Source organism: Colias eurytheme, chromosome 5, assembly GCF_061535395.1.
Source record: "Colias eurytheme isolate Ceu_HAF_F1 chromosome 5, ilColEury1 Martin Lab GWU primary, whole genome shotgun sequence".
Lineage (NCBI taxonomy): Eukaryota > Metazoa > Arthropoda > Insecta > Lepidoptera > Pieridae > Colias > Colias eurytheme.
Genome location: NC_142984.1, coordinates 5,672,125 through 5,692,268, shown reverse-complemented (window position 1 = coordinate 5,692,268; position 20,144 = coordinate 5,672,125). Strand labels below are relative to the sequence as shown.

General features: G+C 35.2%; 2 protein-coding genes across 3 annotated transcripts in view; one reads left to right on the top strand and one right to left on the bottom strand.

Moving 5' to 3' along the window:
* Atg16 (Autophagy-related 16) overlaps positions 1–20,144 on the bottom strand; it is a 130,511-nt gene that overhangs the window by 77,824 nt on the left and 32,543 nt on the right. The window lies entirely within an intron of this gene.
* The window catches only part of neo (ZP and PAN domain-containing protein neyo), a 42,238-nt gene that overhangs the window by 6,216 nt on the left and 15,878 nt on the right, over positions 1–20,144 (top strand). The window contains exon 2 of the mRNA XM_090101928.1: positions 15,625–15,664. The gene's annotated coding sequence lies outside the window, so the exon portion shown is untranslated. The remainder of the gene's footprint in view (positions 1–15,624; positions 15,665–20,144) is intronic.

The window sequence follows — 20,144 nt, the reverse complement described above, 5'->3', positions numbered from 1 at the left end:
ATCACAATAAACACATCCAAATACGTGTAAAGATTTTTGAACTCAAATTAATAACTAAATAATGTGATCACTGACCTTTTCGTGAATGCATCCCGCGTCATCCACCCTCGACAGGTATTTGTATGACCGCAGGTTGCAACAACCAATAAATTATTAAGTAGCTCCTTGGCCGTTTAGATATGTTGCGGTGAAGCTCGACGACTTTAAATTTCTCAGTTTATTACTAAGAGCATGTGACCCAAATATGTCGCACGTTTGTCGCCTATTCGGCGTGCTATGAATGTGGAATGTCAATTGTCATTTACTCGCGAGCGCCGCTATTTTACACCGCAATGGTTATCTCTGTACTACTATTGTACGACTCGTTCTTTACTTTTGCACTTTAAAATAACTGTCGCTGCAAATGATCTGTGAATGTGCAGACAATGAATGCATCGTACTTATATATCTAACGATAACTTTTTGTAGGACCGGTACAGGTTTTATTGAGCTTGACGTGTTTCTTAAGAAATGCGTTCCGGTTGTTTTCATGTCCTTCCACGGCATATAAATAAACCTATATGTCATGTAGAGTTTTTATATCAGCTTAAGAAATAGCTGTCTAATTGTTTTAATTACATTAATTTGCCTAATTAATTAAACGGGAGTGTTAGGAGTCAACGCGTCGTAGATGCATCATTAAGTCAGGATTAAATAGTCTTTTCGCGTCTGCGCTAGGATATACGAGGCGCGCTTAATGAAGTTTGTGTTCATTGTCGAAAACAGTTAGCGATAACATTCCGGGCTTAGTCGTGACGATTGGTTGCAGTAGCGTGTGTCGCGGTAACGAGTGGCTAGTGGGCGCTTTACACAGATCCAATGCAAATTGACTAGCGATTTGTGCGCGCATAAATCAGTCTCAACACTGCTCCCAACCGCATTTTGTCAATTAGCGTCGACTATATATCGCCAGCTCGCGATAGAGGAAGTGCTTTACTGTTGTTATTCATAGTGACCGTGATTGCGTTCACAGATAAGTACGAAATGGACCTACAAATAGCGAACTCTCACTTTAAAATAGCAGTTATTTTTATTTAACATTGTACCACCCGAGCGACGTTTTGTCGCCCTTAGGGTATTCATCGCCTGTATTACTAACGAGAAAGTGAATTATAAGCTTGGAATAATTGTCTAGAGCGGTTTGTGCTGCCGCGAGAACTAAATTACAGTGGAGGTTCTACATAAAGACGACGTGCATAAACATTAGAATTTCTAACTTCTGTTTATATTGGAAATAAACAAGTTATTTCGAATATTTATGTTATAGTAAAAATAATAAGATTTTCACTATTACAGATAAAATTTATTAATTGTTATTTATTAACGACGTAATTATTTCCAACGTTGCGAACAATGCGTTGGCCAACATAGCGGACAAGTGGATTTATCGAGATATTAACTTGGCCAATTACTATAAAAGATTATTTTATTGATTACTCGGGTAGGTTAAAGCCTAGTAGTGTGGAAAGTGAGAAGTTGGAGTTAATTTATATTATCTGTTTAATGGATCTCAATAGTAGCAACAATATGCATTAATGAGGCGTGGGGGAAAGCTTTCGTCTCGCATAACAAGTGCCAGTTATCGTCAATGAATATTGTCTTAGGATATTGTCGCGAAGGGCTCGATTCCATTTGTTCCCAACGAGTAACACCCTCAAATGTCACACTGTTACTCGATGGGAATGTTTTTAAGAAAAAATTCCCAACCAGTCACACTGTTACTCGATGGGAACTTTTTATTACTAATTTCCCAACCAGTCACACTGTTACTCGATGGCAACTTCTTATTAGTAATTTCCCAACCAGTCACAATATTACAGTAGTTAATGAAAAGAAGAATTAAATCGGTTTTTACTTTAAAAACATTTATTCGTCATATTGCTGGTGATTCTCCTTTGAACGTTTTATTCTTAAATAATTAAATAAAATTACAATACCTAAATACATACATACATAGACTCACGCCTGTATCCCCGAAGGGGTAGGCAGAGGTGTAATATTACACCCACATCTCGCCACCTATATTTAAGTCCCACGTAATAAGGGGGGGGAGGTACCTAAATACAATCAGCTTTATATAATATATCAGAGTAAATCATCACATTTTACAACAATTATCAGTTCTAATTTCTAATGTTATTGTTACTATGACTAAAACATTAAAATGAGAATTACTAGCAATATGACGAATGTTAACGTGTAACGTCCGTAATTAAGTAACTGTATTTACCAATGTTGTTATTTTGTTGATTTTAATAAAAATTTAAAAAACCGATTTAATTCTTATTTTCATTAAGTTCAACAGTTTGTTTCCATCGAGTAACAGGGTGACTGGTTGGGATTTTTTCTGAAGAAATTCCCATCGAGTAACAGTGTGACTGGTAGTGTGACCGGTTGGGAATTTTTTCAGAAAAAAATCCCATCGAGTAACAGTGTGACATTTGAGGGTGTTACTTGTTGGGAACAAATGCTCGATTCTCAGGCTATCGAGGGCACCTTAGCGCTTGATACTTATCTAATGACAGCGGTAATTGTGCGTGCTTTTAACATTAATGTTAGTTGTGTAAACTTAGACGAGATCTTCGATTAACCGTTAAGCTTTGTTTATATTCGTTTTCAAAATATTTGTTTTACCTTTTGCAAAACATAATATTAGTTTTTGCACCATTAATACAAAATAAATAAAGTAAACATCGCCGGATAATTTTATAAGACATGAGTAATGCATTAGGCATAGAAATCTAAATAACAAGACACATAGAAGTGCTCTAATGTCATAATTCGTATGAAAACCGCTGTCGCCAAAATCAACACATTCAAACCGAAAGCTAAACAGTACACACAAGTAAACTATGCCTTTTATTGGACAGCTTGATTTTAGTGAAAACTAACTTATCTATTAAATTAAGCTTTTGAATATGTATCCTAACGCACCAATTTACGGTTTATTTTAGAATAACATCCCTAAGTATATGAGACTTTTTGCTCCAATACGAACAAACGTGATAATAAGAATGGTCGACTGTGTCATTCATTGTTATTTCGATTACTATGGTGACACTCGTAATACTTGTAAATATTCTATAATTTTAAGGAAAAACGGCATTATTTCTAAAAAAATATATTTTCCGATGAAATATTATTCCTTTATAAGTATAATTACAACTTGTGGAAGAATTTCCGCAATGGGAATTACTGAAACACACCATGTATACACTCATACGTCTCCAGAGCAACTGAACAGTGACGAATGCACTGGTGATGTGCAAATCACCTGAGTGGCGACAAGGTCACGCACGCTTACGACTTCTAGTGTCTTGTTATTTAGATTTCTATGGCATTAGGTATTTATAAAATTTTCCTCGAAAGCTATAAAGCGTATAATATACAACGTACACGATCATCTCAAGGGCTAATTAAAATAAATAAACGATTATTATTAATTAGAGTCCACGCTATTTTCGGACGCTATATCAATCAGTCGAAGCGTTAGACGAGATTGTATAATCAGGCGTCACCGGTGGGCGGCGCGCAATCCTGACACCTTCTGCCCACGCGCCAATTATGTGGGAAGAAGTTACGATTCCGGCCACGATACAGCACAAACAGAATCACCTGACTGCCCAATCGAACGCTATCGGCAACTATTAGCTCGTGTCGAAAGCGTTCCCCTCGTTTACTGTATGGTACAATAATTTTCACCGCTGTCAATTATACCTATTTGTAGATAAAGGACGAAGCCTATTGTTTTGAACGTACGTAATAGTTTTCGGGGAAATGGCTTCAAATAGTCTTAAATCATGTCTTTATAATCTTAAGAGTAACCTTAAGGAAAGTAAAGGAGTTGTTATTTTCCTTCTTCTGTAAATTGAACTAGATATATTTGGGTTTATTTTTATACAACAACGGATCTAATCTGCTATCCTTCATCAATCAAAAATGTTGAACAAAACACAATCGCGAGCGAACAGGCGGTATCTCGATGAGCGTGCGCACATCTCATCGATAATAACGCATCGAAGGGACGTAATTACAATAAATATCGCTCACGTGAACTAGAATAGCTAACATGACGCGTCCACGCTACCATCCTCGCTTGTAATTATGCAACACGTCCACTGAACGGACAATAATGTAATGCGTAATGCTCATAGATATCGACGGACTTTAATCGATTTACAATACGGTATTCTTTTTTATCAAGATAGGTTTCCAGTTTGAAATCTGATCTGTATTTTAATAAGCGCATAACGTATGCTCCTATAATCAATGACATATTTGGACATCGATTGCATATACATAAATAGTACACAGTCAATAATACATGCATGTTCTTGTAATTGTTATCTCATTAACATTATGCAATACGAATTAACATGTTATTAGTGTTGTTAATTATGTAAGGAAATGTATTTTTTGCACAAAGCAGTTCAATAACCGGCGAGTGTTGCGTAATGGTAGCTTGGATGCACCATAAATGACAAATAATATTAAAAAAGAAGCATTTGGACGTAAGAAAGCATAAGAATAATAATAGAGTCGACGTTCTATGTTATTACCGTAATGTCAGGTTGCTCGGTCTCGACTCTTAGATTCCCGGACGTTAAGATGCTTCGCGGGTGAAACTAAAAAGCAACAAAAATAGCAAAAATGTCTGCGCTGCCACAACTCTATTAGATTTTCTACTACGGTTTTTGTCGAGGTTGTCGTCGATTTACGTTAAGGTAAAAAATCTTCATCTCATTTTGAAATAAAAGTTGGCATAGATAGATGGAGCGTCTTGTAAATTGAAAATTAGCAAAAAGCTCCATTGTTTGCTTTAGTTTAAGAACATTCCTAAACGTTTTATTTACATTTTAGGGATGAAAATATTCAACTTAGTTTTAAATTCGTAGATAATGTTTAACGTCTTAAAATTAAATTATTTCTATCTAAGATAAAGTTTAGGTTCATGTGCATTAGTAAAACAGGCTAGAGGGGGAGGGCTCGAAAGGTCAAAGAGGGCTGTTTAAATTAATTAATTCCTTGTATAATCAGACACACGCAAAGTAATCATTAGCGAATTAGAAAGGAAGAGTGCATGTCACAGTGGAGAAGCGCAACGGAGAAAGCACCTGACATATCGCGAAAGGAAACATCTTCACTATACGATACATTGACACGACTTGAACTTACTTTACCCTCTTTGGATCGACAACAGGATTCATAGCAAGAACTCGAAGCAGCACTTTCCTCATACCTTGTACAAGTTTTTCTAAACGTAAATAGCATCCAGTCGAAGAGCGAGTTGTTGAATTAAATACTTCCTGAATACATTTATTTAAAGTAGGTGTTCTTTAATCCATGAGCAAATGTATCTTGTATTCGCTAGCCACCGAACGCTCGCGGCGCAATCGGATTTCCCGCGATTATTGGTTTTATTTTGCGGCGCGCTTTGTTACTGATATCAGTGTAACGGTATAGTACGGATACAGGAATTTGCATGCTGTATCCATTACGTAAACCGTTGCCAGTGGAAGTTATTAAAATGCCTCTAAGATCATACCGCTTATGAAGGAGGCGATAAAGAGAAGAGACCGAATCGTGAGCGAGCCTGCAGCAATAAAGCTTTTTGGATCCAATCGAGCTCCCGAGAAAGTACCGCAAACGAAATAAACTGACGTAATCTTTGGATGTATCCTGTATTTTATAATGAAACGAGACTTAGTACGACAGTTATAAATTAATACTCTCCCGGACCCTGGTATACATTAATAATTCAATGCACACTACGCCGAGATAGCTGCGTGATTGCAAAGCAAGAGTATTTAAATCATGACCCGGGATGTGCATGCACTTTTACTCGTAATGTGGACACAAGGTTAGAAAGTGGGCCTTGAAAGGCGTCAGATACTAAAGCAGCCGTCGAATCGCGTGACAACTCAAGACTGTGAACATTATCATTCTACGTACGACGTTAAACCACTTATTCGGCTCGCGGTGACCGTTATCCAGCGCACGCACGCCGCTCGCCTCAATGGCATATTTTTACTCGGCGAAACTCTACGCACATTTGCCATTCAAGATTAACCCGGTCATCGTCTTTGTTTACATGAGCGTCGAAGGCGAGAAGGAATTTCTTTACGTAGATATCGATTCTTATTGCAGCGAACTGAAAGTATTTGTCAGGGCATTCCTGCGGTAATCTTGGCCCTGATGCGATTTATATGGCAGTAGAATATATAGTGTGCGGCGCAAGAATAACTTTTCGAGTATGACAGGAATATTTTATTTAGTACGTATGACATCTAGAAAGAAATTATCAAATGTTCTCAATCTTATATGCAATGGTAATAAAGAAACCGCATTCCTAACATTTATTGTACATTGTAAAGATTTATTTGAGCGATATGCATACAAATGGTTCATTTGGTAAATTGAATCATCAAGTTTAAGGCGTTGATATAAACATCAGCTGTCTCGAATGTCGGTGTCGATCATGATAACGGCGTGCGTGTCTATGTTGTATGAGCGTTTAGCCCTTAGGCTAAATGGCAAAATAAAATCTGAATCATTGAACAAAATGTCTTTTCTAATTGAATGTGATTTTAAACAATGCTTAAAGTTAGCTATAGTGACAGCGGGCTGTAAAGTTTTAATATTAAATGCTAACAGAAAAATTCAAGATACGATGAGGATTAATTTAAGTAGGTACCTAGTTATTTATTTTACTAACTCTTGGTGTTTAAATTACGAGGAATTCTAGGAGAATCATAAAGATATTTGGGGCACGCATCCACATTGCAATGTCGTTAACAAACGGGATGTTCATGTGTGCTCGATATTGCAGAAAGTAAACCGTATCCGTAAATACCTCATACGTTGAAAAACAAGTCCACAAGTCTAGGTGTCGCAAGTTTCATAAACAAGTTGAACTGCAACCTGATTTAAATATGACCCTTGTTATTACAAAGGCTACGGAGGCTTTCATACAAACAGATTGCATTATTCAACGTGACGTTTTATGATAAATGAAGATCGCATCCATAGCAAACACTTAATAAAATGACATGAAATATTTAGCGCTTATTCATACATCGCATTGACACCACAAGAATGATTTCTAAAGACCTAAACGAGCCGCTAATATTTTATAGCTTCATACAAAATTGTTTAAATTTATGACTTGTTGCATACTGTGAATGTAATGTTCAAATATCCTGTATAACGGAAATAATTTTAAGTAAAATAAAGATAAATTAAACAGATGGAGTTTCAAGTTGTCACCCTTAGGAGAGAATGTGAAGTACAAATAGGTTTAACAGCGGTTTGAGTCGCAGTGATATGTGTTCGCGTGCCCGCTCGGCTGGCCCAATACGATCGGCCGTCATGCCATCCGTACATTTTAACGAGAGCGCGATTCCCCGCGCCGATAGTGACAGTCTAATGAAAACCCTTGAATAATGCATTAATACCAGCGTTAAATCGTGAGCACCTACAATCGACATAACGACTAGAAAATACTAGATGCAAATTCAAGTCAACACTCGACGCCGATAAGCTTCCGGCTCCAATTCGTGAAATTCAACTAAATGCTTGCGAGACTTTATCGATGGCCGTTTGCTAAATGAATGCCTTGCGGTAATAAATTGTAGAGATAGACAACCGCTCTAACATTTAATCCTCCGCATTTACCGTCGGTATGGGGAAATAAGTCATTACGAATATGAGGAATGCACATGTCTTTGAAAGCGTTGCGGAAACTTTACCTTTGTGACCATTTGGTATAGTATAGCACATCGTGCCTCGTCTCACGCCGCGACCCATGCTCACCTTCCCTATTGAAATGTCAGTGCTCGGACTGGTGACGAGACAATCGTAAAATACAATGTTAAGGTCACATCATGACTTCAATAAACCATTCTTAACATGGGAAACGTGATAGTCGCCGAGGACCCTTTGCAAGAATCCCAGAAAGTATGTCAACGCTGTTACATACCTGCGAACAACACGTTACATGATACCATGATACCTGGCTCAATTCAATTGCTCATGAAATGTTAAATCCCAATTAATATCAAAAAATGATCTGATAAATTGTGAAGATTGAAAATTTTTACTCAAAACTTTATGGAACTGATTGAAAATAATCTCATTTATTCGTTGTAACTTAGTGTCAGTTGCAAATGGTGCAGCGATGAGGGCAGAGGGCAAGTCCAAACAACTTGATAACAAGTGGCTATAAGTGAACTGTTCCCGCGTTCCACATACGGTGGAAAAGTATTAGGATCGTTGCGTCGAAGTACTCATCAAACAACTGCTATCAGTTTTTCTATAGTAAATTCTACTGCTTTTAAGGCCATTTGATGTTTACGGACCCCATTAGGACTGCATGCAACTACATTCCAAAAGTGGTTATGCGCAAAATATGTCGCCACTTAAATTATACGTACACTACTGTTATATTTATTGCGCACAAGTTCTTATTAAATTGCCCATTGACAATGAACACATAATTCATCTGTAGCTACAACACATGACAGTAAAATTGTGTATAGAAATAAAAGAGCCTGTTGATATTCCAGAATAATTTATCATGGCAATTTGTGTGTCAACAGGACACGGGGCGAGTCATCGAGCGCCAACATAGCGGGGTTTTACTTTCTTATAGTGGCCTCAAGAAACTAGTTAAGAGAAAGTAGGATTACTATCTTACTTATACATCATTATATAATAATCAGACGAATATTTAGGGAATTATCGATTAGAAATAAAAATGGCGTCAATGGCATAAATTAATGCACCCATAGAATAGCTAGACTGGAACAAATTTGCACCTACCATATTCAATTAGAGTAACAATAGAATGCGTATCCTCCGAACAGAAAGTATACGCCAAATAACTATTTTCTCATAAATATTTATGACAAACACAAAGAACGCTTTATGGACTTCCGCATTTACACATAATTATAGTGGCTGTCATGGAAGGATTTCGAACAAGAGCCGAAACGGTTTTGCATTTAAGAGAATAAAAGAATCTATCGTCAACTAACACGCTGAATGTCACTGATATTTAAATGACACCAATACAAGACGGATAGGATCTATGACTGTAGTAGATAGTATTAAATATTTACTTTCTTTATGCTCATTTACCTATGAAGTTGGAGTCGGCCAATTTGTTTTTGTTCAATGTGGTTTTGGAGAGCAGAATGCGGTTGGAACAGGAAATTGTACCGTGGAAGCTGTCAGGTGTAGGTGAATGACGCCGGAATTTTTGATGCAGCGAGGGCTTTTGATGTAATGTATACAATAACGACATTTTACAGTTAGTCCGCCACTGTTATATTATGGATATTACATATAAGAACGTGAACAATGAACAATGTATTACTCAATACCATTTTGCATTTTGTTTTTTCTTTGTAACAAAAAATACTCAGATACTTTTTACGATTCTATGCCATTTCGTAGCCCCGTAGTTAATCTGCTGTAGGTATCCTGAATCGGATTTCACGCTTTACGGTGATGAAAAATAGCTGTACTTCGCAATTTATTACCACACTTTTTATAAATAACAAGTAAAACTGTGGTTAAAACAACTAGCGAATAATCTTAGAAAGAAATTCAGTATCAAAATAATTATTATTAATCATAACATTGTCACGTATTGAATGGTGTAAAATCTTCTTAGAAATTTCATTTCAGCGGAACGACATTGATAAAAGGCGGATGAAATCACGTACATGGGCACGGTACGAAAAATAGTGTAATTCAGTGTGGCACAGCGGGTCGATGGTCGTATGAAAAAAATTAATCGAATTACACTCAATATAGATTTTGAATGATCACTTTTTATTCCGTTCGTTCACCTTAAACGCGGCCAGGACGCCTTCACAGTATGTAAACCAAACCGATATTTGGTGAGATAATCTCTTTTAGGCAGTATGTTTCCATACGAATAAAGCAGAGGTGGAAATGGAACATGCTTTATTTCTCTATTGTTCAAAACGTGCTTTGCATGCACATTTCCATAGCGCGCAAAGCTGTAAAAGCTTAGGACATATTCCTAAGTTATTGCCAAGTTTTTAGTAACAGTCAAGGGAGACGGCTTGGATGTACGACGTTGATCTCGAAGACGAGATAACGTTGCACCGCGTGGGAGAGACAGTATTTCTAGGAGGTGTCGATAGATACTCGATTCCAATAACGGATTACAGGTGCTGAGTAATTTAGAAGCTAAATTGTCGATAGTAATAGAAAGATTAACTATTTATAGCTAGTTTCATTTTACACTATAAATTACAAATAACAAAGCGCCGTAAACTATGTTTATATTTCGTGAAAAGAGCATAAAACAGTCTGTGTTAAGTCAATATTTGTACTCATAGGTTATCGACCCGATATCGCTTCTCAGAAAGGTACGAAAGGATGTCGGTAAACAAATACGTATACAGCTTTCGTTATACATACACGACCTTCCTCGAACGAACACCTTCGTTTACATTCTCGTACATTAAACGCCAATAAGATAGCACGTTGAAGTAACATCAGATTAACGAGATAAAAGGCACGAATCATGCGTGTGCACGCGTGTTCGATCTCGGTACTTGTTATCTAATACGAATTTACAGCCAAGATTAAACTACTAAAGCAGCTCAGTTTATATCGGAAGGGCCGTGGAAGCCTTCGGTAATGGCTTCTTTACGTTGGTAATTGCGATAGAAACACTTCCTCGAATTGCTCACGTGAGAAAATCGGCAGACATTTCGTGACATTGACAGATGGGTAGATAAGTAGTAGCTTGACTGCAAAGTTAGATGCAGAGAAAGAAATCAGTTATTTTTAGAAAATTTGGATATATTCCTAAGATATAAAAAAAAATTAAACTATAGATGAATGGCATCTACAGTTTAATACTGGTACTCATAGTTATAACAAACCATAAGAATTCAACATCTCAACAAGAAATAAAGCTTTTATATATGTGAAAAAGTTCCTTTATTATATCTCTTCAAAGTGATTAACTTCTCGTTCCACATAATTAATGCATAAAAACTTACCACGATAGGAAGTCGGAGAATTTGATTCGTATAACAATTATTGTTATGTTGTAACAACGGATTACGGTAACGCCACGGTTCACATTCAAATACTTTGAATGTTGTTGATTTGTGAAGCTTTTATTTGTTGACTTTTTTATCCAACGAGTAACTGTCTGCTAGTTATGCAGTCAATCAAATACATACCCACGCGTTTCTTAATTTCACGTATCATTAAGTAAACCAACTGGAAATATTTATGCGTGTCATTTTGATTTGAATATTATATGCATCTTTTATATATACGTCCTAAATTCTTAACGAAGCTGAGCCAGAATTATCTTAATAGTAACTGTTCACCTGTAACTATGATTAATTTTAATATATGCGCTAAAGATGTTGATACATTTGTTGGTTGTATTACAGTTTCAATCGAATTATGCGATCTGCATGAGGTTAGGTTATCAAGAGATCACTCGCAAGTTAAGCATACAAATAAGGCATATAATACCCTAATTTTAATACCGTTCTAAATACTTTTTAATTCAGCTGTCGTACGTAGAGACAGTGGTAAGATACTGTTAAATGTAAATTACCCAAACGACTACTCAACGTAATTTTAATGTTTAAGGGCTTGGTCTAGTAGTGCAAACAAATGCATCCTGTCATCCTATATGTAAATAATACAAATGTACTAAGGGAAAGTTGCTCCACTTAATTTTTAAAAATTAAATCATTCGTATAATTTAATATTCGTAATAAGTACCAAAAATGACAATTTGAAACAATTTTCGTGAAAATTACACCGGGTGATTTTTTCTATCAGTAGGTACACAAAATTTGCGAATACTTTCTATTGATATCTTCAACTTCATGTTTATATAACTGATTTCCATACAAAATGCATAACTCTATACATTTTTTTCGACCTAAGTTTCTTAGTGAAAGTTGTTCAGTTTAACTAATAAAGCGGATAAACAAATTTTGTATATAATAAAAAAAATGTAATGTTTGTGTTAAAAAATTATAAAATAGAAAAATACGCAAATGAAAACAAAAGATATTTATTTCTGACTAGCTTCCGCCCGCGACTCCGTCCGCGCGGATGTCAGTCTTCGCGTCTTCTACAGATTTATTATATTATGTATAATATATAGATTTATATTGATAAACCTAATAAATCTTTTGCTAGCATTCTGATGCTTTATCGGTTGCACTGGATTTATCTCTTTTTTTTCAATCGCTTGAATGATATAGGATGGGTCCTTGATGGGCATCGAATGCTGAAGTCTCGAATCAATCAATTCTGACAGTAGGCAATTTATGTAAAATCTTGATAATGGTCCATCATTTTATTTTGCCTAAACGTTACATACTTTTTTATATATTCTATTTTTAACGAATGATTCACTCCAGTCCAAACAGCAAATGAGCAGACTTCTGCTTCTGCAACGTTTAGTTGTCCCTGAATTTGGAAAAAATAGTCATGATTCTTATCTATGACAAAAGTGTTATTTTTTGCATTGTATTTCAAATATTAAATTTTTTTTAACCGCATCTTCCGCATTCATGTCTTTTGCCGGAATTAGACATTTAACTTCTACTAGTCCCATTTTCCCTTTTTGATATGGGAGTGTATAAAGTAAATTTTTTAGATATTTCTCGTTATACTTTTAAAAAGTTATTATTGTCATTTTGCTCATTAGGTAAAGTAATTTCGATATCAGTTTTAAGTTTTTTGATACCTGCAATAAAAACGTCATAATCGCCTGCACATACTTATCGATTACACCCTGTATACAATCCACCATCCACATTCATAATGTTTTCCTGTCCTCCTCTCCTTTACGCTGTTCACCGATACATTTTAAATGAGTAAATCTGCTACTACTGAAGGATGTTTCATTGTGATCAGCAAATTTTCACCACTGTTGTCGATTATTTGTTTTTCATTTTTAATCAGAAATTGGGAATCATCAGTTTTGTTTTTTGCAGATTGGTGATGTAGGTACCCTAACAATACGTCGAAAAGGGAAAGCATCAACGAATTATCGTTTTCGTCCTCTTTTTTTATTCTTCGCGTCTCTGTAACTTCTGTTTGTTTAGTTCTCAACACCCACTGAATTTTCTATGTTATTGTGATCTTCCATTACATCTGAGTTTTGATGATGTGATGATAATCCATTCGTTTTAATATTGGTACTTAGAGTTGGTAGACTAAACTAGAAATGGCGGACTAAATTTGTCAGCGCGTCTGTAAGATCAGAATATAAAACCAACATCCTGTATTTAAGTTACAAAATTAATAATCAAACAACATGCCGCTACGTTGAAAATGACTAGAAGAAAAAATTTAAAAACCTCGGATCAATTTTGGAGTAAACAAATCATTTTCCCAGTATGGGGATTTCCTCGCATGAACTTGGGAAGTTCAAGTTCTCAATACAAGTTTATATTATATTTCGTATTTCTCAAACGAAAAATAAACATTTTTGGAACTTCAAAAAAATTATATTATAAGAAAATTTATGAGCTTACTTTAGTTTTAAAGAAATATACATCCCTTTACTGACACCCCGTAAAATAAAGAAATTGTTGCCAAAAAATTGTTACCTTTGCAATCTATTTGGTTTCATTAACTTTATGTTCGAAGATAATTTTTTTTCTAGTATGTAGTTACACGCGTATTTTTTTCGTTTATTTTCCATATCGAAATCAAATGTTTAAAAATACGAATATTTGCACAAAACTAAGATAAAAATAATTTGGAAAATCCAAAAGTGCACGCCTCATAATTTTTTTTAATAAATATTTATTAATTATTATTTTTGTTTATTTAATAACAATTAAACCACATCGAATCAGACCCTGAAAAATGAAAGGGTTCTATTCCTGAGCATACTCAAGCGTAAGAGAAAAAAAAAGACTCGATTGACGATTAGTAAAGTATTTCGGTCGCTATCGTGTTAACAAGAAAAAGGATCCGCACATACAGACACACGGACGTCCAAGACAGAACTTTTTTAAACTGTTTTTTAACTAGTTTAAATAACAAAAATTACATCAAAAATATCATGAACGTTAAAAATAGTGTTTTTTCTTAATATGTGTGTGTATGTATTATCTTACAAGTGCAATGTATGATACATAAAGACATTTTAAGTTTGAAAAATCAGATGTTTTGCGCGAAGTGACAGTAGTACCCACCTCAACGCTTCGCTTATGAGGCGTGCAATAATCAATTAGCAAAAAAATTTTAAATTTAATGAAGTAGAGCAACTTTCACTTCGGTATGAAGGAAAATCGAGCGTAGAGCACACGTCAGAACGCTCCGGCCCAAGGAGCGCGACTAAAGAAATTCGCTAGGATTTTTCCTAATTATTTTAAATATTTTTTTAATATTTAAAGAATTATCAAAATTCAAAAAAAAAAATTTTTAAAGGATTAATACTCATTGCTCTTCAACCAACTCGAATAAATTAATGGAAAAAATAAGTTTTAGCAGTATTTATCAATAGATTTTGTAAGGCAAAAAATGGGAAATTTAATGAATTTATAACGTTCTAATTAAGAAAATCATAAGTTTTTCGGCAATTGTATTCAGCAGTTTTTAATAACGACTATATAAGGATAATAATGTGCTGATCAGATTGTGTAAATTGTAATCGGTTGCAACGTAGTGAGTGCACAAACTTAGCTCGAAATGTCTTTGGGGGAAAGAGACTTATCTTGAAGGCCTGATTAAGGTAACATAAAGTAACTTTACAAATGTGAAAAAATTCACGCGCATTGCGTATATAACACTAATTGATAAACAAGAAAAAAAAATTCAGTTTATCATTTCATTAGCCGGGAAAAAATTGTCAAATAACTTGTTGAAAACGCAATTTTGCTAGACTGCAGCCTTAAAACACAGCTTAATTATACAATAACTGTTTACAGAATTACTTTTAAGAAGGGACCTTACGTATTTTTCGTAACATACCTTATTTAAGACTTATGTAATGAAACACATTGTAAAAGTCTTATTGTCATTCATTTATTTATATTTTTTGTTGAATATGAAGAAAATTTCGTGATACATGAGATAAACTATTGCAAAATCACCTCATTCATTCAAACACAGCAATTTACCTAGAACTTGTTAACTGAATTGTACTCTCCAATTCCGAATACTATTACATGTAATGGCATTCGTACGTTCTAGCGAATATCTGTTACATTTCAACGACTTACATAATACTGAGTCGTGTTTATCCGCCATAACAATCATCGAGATGTCGTAAACATGGTCAGACCCGTTAAACAGTTAACCTTTAGATAGCAATTGCTTTGTATATTTGTTTGATCACTAGTCACATGTAATCTTAATATCTGTATGACTTATGGAATCTACCTATTTAATTTAACCCATAAAAAACTTACTTGAAATCTCTTTTTTTACACACTCGTGTTGAGTGAACATTGTAACACTTTGTATGAAATAAGAGGCCATAATGTATCTTTAGCATGACCATGTGCGAAGTGTTTAATTAACAATAGATATTTCTTTGTTCAACAGGACGGGCGGCAGTTACGGGTAGCAGTTGAAGTGTTCTCAGGTCAGTAACCCCGCGCACCTTACTCTTGACGATCGGAATTCGTGAATCTTCAGAAATAACACGTCATTATGCCTTATTAGCCGTTGAGGAAGCACTTAAAGCAAATGTTCGGAAAATAACATGTTGCGTCTGAATGGCCTATGGTTCTAGTATAAGTTATTGAATACTTAAAATAAATGTAACAATAATATAAATCGCCTAGGAGGATAAAGCACTGCCTACGATGTTAGCAGCTAAGTAGAGTCATCGCTCATCATACGGTAAAAAATTGAATAATGTTATCATATTATAGTGGTGTCAAATTATGTCGAAATGATTCATAAAATGAGGGCCATTAAGTCAACGAAGTGAAAAACGGATTGAGATACAGTTATATATTTCGTACGGCTTGTGTGTTTTAAGTGTAATTGCCGTCTTGGATATAACAAATAGACATGGTAGATCTTATTTGATACGATGTAATGACTGTTAATGATGCAGAGTAATTACGTGTACCGTAGAAATATACACGGCAATTAGTAAAGATAGAGATACATAAATTATGTTGAAGTTTGAGTGTTTGAAAGACTGCATACGGCAAAATACAAATATCATAACTTTAAATCGGAGTTAGTCTCTGTTTTATGTAAATACGGAAAATTTTTATTAATACAATTTTCCAAGTATACGCTAAAGTTAAAAAACCGAACTAGAACGGTAAATTCAATTAAACGAAGAAAACATCACAAGCATACGCTAACACAACTATCGTCGAAACATTTTAGCATACAAATTCGCACGTGCGAATTTCCAAAGGTTTCGACATAACTCGCGCTTCCCAGAACCGTCTTACTGGAATACTTGTACAGGTTCCCATAACACAAGTTCGTCCCGATTGTTGCACCCAAATTACGAAACCAGTTTATGTCATCCTGTTACTTTTACCGTTTTACCGAACCTGACCCACATACGAGAGACGTACGCTACTACACGCCTATAATCACGGCTTATTAATATTAATTAGCACAGACGCGGACTTTTTTTCTACCATTAAATTTTTTAACTTTAAGCATACGTGCAATGTAAAATCTTTTAAAAGTAAAGATAATCCTATTGAACTGTCAGTGAGATGGTATCGATATTACTTAGTGGGGTAAATAAAACATTTTTTCTTGGCACATTTTAAACGTCTCTTGACGTGGACACGTGAAACAATGTATGCGAAAGATAAACGATGGCTCTTGAGATAAAAGTAGCACGCGATATCTGTAATTGAAAGAAAAATCTTTCCATTTGAAACAACGAATATTCTTTAAAATGCACGAGAATACAGAACAATGGTCGTAAAGAATTTTTATTTATAATGAGACAGCTTGACATGTGTGTCGAAGTTCTCAAGGGGTAAATAAATATTTTATTAAAACTAGGTACTTTCAACTTAAAAAAAATACACAAATTACGGGATTAAATCGACGGAACAGCTGTTGATCTAAATTTCTATTACAAATAGATCGGTCTCATAAATAATTTAACATGATTGTTTAGTAAAATCTCACGTTTTATACTGTTTAATGCTAATTGATGTTAATAGAAGACAAGTAATAAATGTTTATTGAGTGTAAAAAGAGAGAGAAAAGCACACAAAAGCATTCTTGTTTTGAGTTAGTAGTTGTAGTTAAATAGGAAATGTTAGATAGCATTAAAAATTGTTTAAGTAACCATAAATTTAAATTATACACCTTATTTATAGTCTAGCCAAGAATAGTAATCGACAAACAGATGTAATAAATTTTGTAATCAGATTCTTAGCAATTCACGGCAAAGTGGGCGCAAATGCGGAAAGAACCAAATCGATGCGGTAGACAGACACCAATGAATCTAAAATAGACAACAATAAGGCAATGCCTATTGCACAGATGTATAGGGACGTAATCTCAACCAGGAGTGATTTAGATTGCCGATGGAGATTCAATCAGTCAGTATATTATTGTTTCCGGATTGCACTCCAATGATCGAGTTATGATTCAAATCTAAATAGATTTTATGTTAATTTAGCGACCGCCAACAATGAGGGCTCGTTTAATGCGGACCGGCTATACAGGAAACGTTGCACATTAACCACCCTCGGGCACCGGGAGGTATCAGGGAACAATACTCGTATAGTACAGGCAAAAGGCGATCGGTCGCAATCTGCGCCAAGGGCTTTTAATTGACAATGGGAAGCGACTCCTCTGAGATTCGCTGGCCGATACTATCTTACCTTTAACCCTCTCATTATAGTAGCGAGCGCGTTCGGTCAGGTATGCCTTATCTCATTTGCCCATTATAGTGCAGGTCGGTATTATCCTCTTTGCTATAGTTCAGCATCGGGATGAGTATTAACTTTGCTTTTCTAAATAAGCTTCATTGAGCTTAGACATAGTAAGAAATGAATGTACAGTCATTATGATCATCTATGATTCTGCAACTAATCAACGTGGCGGAAACGCAGTCGTAGAGATTTGCTCAGTGACCAATCGTTATGTTGCCGTTTGCCCGAGATCGCGGCATCGCTAAGATAAATTCCTTGATGATAATAGTAATAAATTGTTATACGATTATATTCAGTTAACTATAAGCTTTTAAAGCTTTTACAAAGGTGCTGAAATAGTGTTGAATTAATGTAAATAAAGTGTCCTATCAGCGTAATTTTATGTATAGTTATTTAGTTTTATAGTTAATTGAACTTTTATGCGCATATAAAACATGTAGAATAGTGATGCAAATAATACTGCTAGGCCGTTATTTATTTTCAATTACTTAGAAATTACCTTTCCCGTGGGTACCAACCAATTAAAAATAAAAGATCCTTAAGAGTTAAAACATGTCAAGTGTGTAAATTGTCTAACGGCCAGAAGAGAAATGTGTGTCGGTAGACAAACGCAGAATTGTTATCACATATCTAGCATTAAACGTGTTTTGCTATACTGGTAGACATAATGCGACATTAAAAATGCACGTACCGTCCAGTCTCCGAGTATATAATGGTCGTCGTGTTTATACAGCAGAGTGTTTTACGATAGTGAAGACATTTGAAAAGTTGCGCCTCGCTCTATCGCATGCAAAGATGAAGCGCATTCGAATTTGACTTTGTGTCGGCGACATTCTTTGTGAGTGTAATTGGGTATTCGCAGGAAGAGTGCGATTCGAAATAAAGATATGGTTGGCTAGCGAGCAGGCGCAGTGTTGTCAAATGTCCATCCAATGTTATCATCCCGCGACATCTCTGTAGATGTCGGTTTTTCTACGCGTGCGCGGAATTGTAGGCGGTAATAGCGTCCGTCACAACGGGATTCGCCGGCATCGTTTCGCGTCTCATCGTGTGGCCGCAATACATTGCTCCACATAAATTACCGCGAGTTTGTTCCGGTAAACCGAGCTTTAATTTTCACACTCACCTCGTGAGTCGTGATAGAGCGGTTTACTTGCATCTTTAAATATTAATTCAAAAAAATATGGGTCAGTGGGTCTTTAAAACAATCAACACATATCATGTCAATAAAATAAATTGTAGGCGAATGAAATGGCGCCGGAAAAAATCAGTTACCTAGTTTGTTCGGTCGATAGTTGTACATCACGATGAATCGCGATATGATGCTCTCAAATGAAGCAAACGTTTGATCAATTGCCGATAACGGGAGGCGCGAGATGACGCGACGATATAATTAATGTATTTTGACTTTATACGCTTGCAACTTGATACTTGATTTGTGAAACCCAAATAGAAGATGAAAACTAGTGTTATTAACTATTTCTATTCCATGAAATTGTTGTTGCTCTTAATTTACCTTGAAAATACATTACAATGTAAACTATTGATTTAAATTAAAATATTTTAAATCAAAACTATCAAGTAAAATAGATCATCTAGTTCCCCACTATCATTCGTCGTTTTATGACTCTATCTTTTATCAAATTAACAAAAACATTGTTCTAATTAAGATGCATATTTAAAAAAAAACAAAGCCATTCATTGTATGAAGCGGTATTTTTTTGTTCAACTAATTATTTCATCAAAATGATTGACAGTATATAACAACGTGAGATAAATACATGACATGAGTGATAGACTTTTAATTTAGTTCAGTAGTGGATCAATAAACAGTTTAACATCACAGGTCATTATCTCATTACATTAAATCGTCCCACTTTATGTTTTGGCATCAATCAAATTATAACTTAAAATAAGTCGTTAACTCGGTTATTTGATAAATAGCGAAACTAATCCATATTTTTGTTAATACATTCGTCAATCCCAGAAGACATAAAAATGTATAGTTTGGTATTAAGTAACATCGAACAGTCTGAGAGTACATTTGGCATTCACGATAAAATAATAGAATAAACGTCGATAAAACCGCAGCTTGAGGAATATGCCGGAACCGCAAGGTCCCCGTTATAAGTTTATGACATTAGTGTTTTTGCATCCACCATCAGTGGGACAGGAGTGCACCGGGAAACC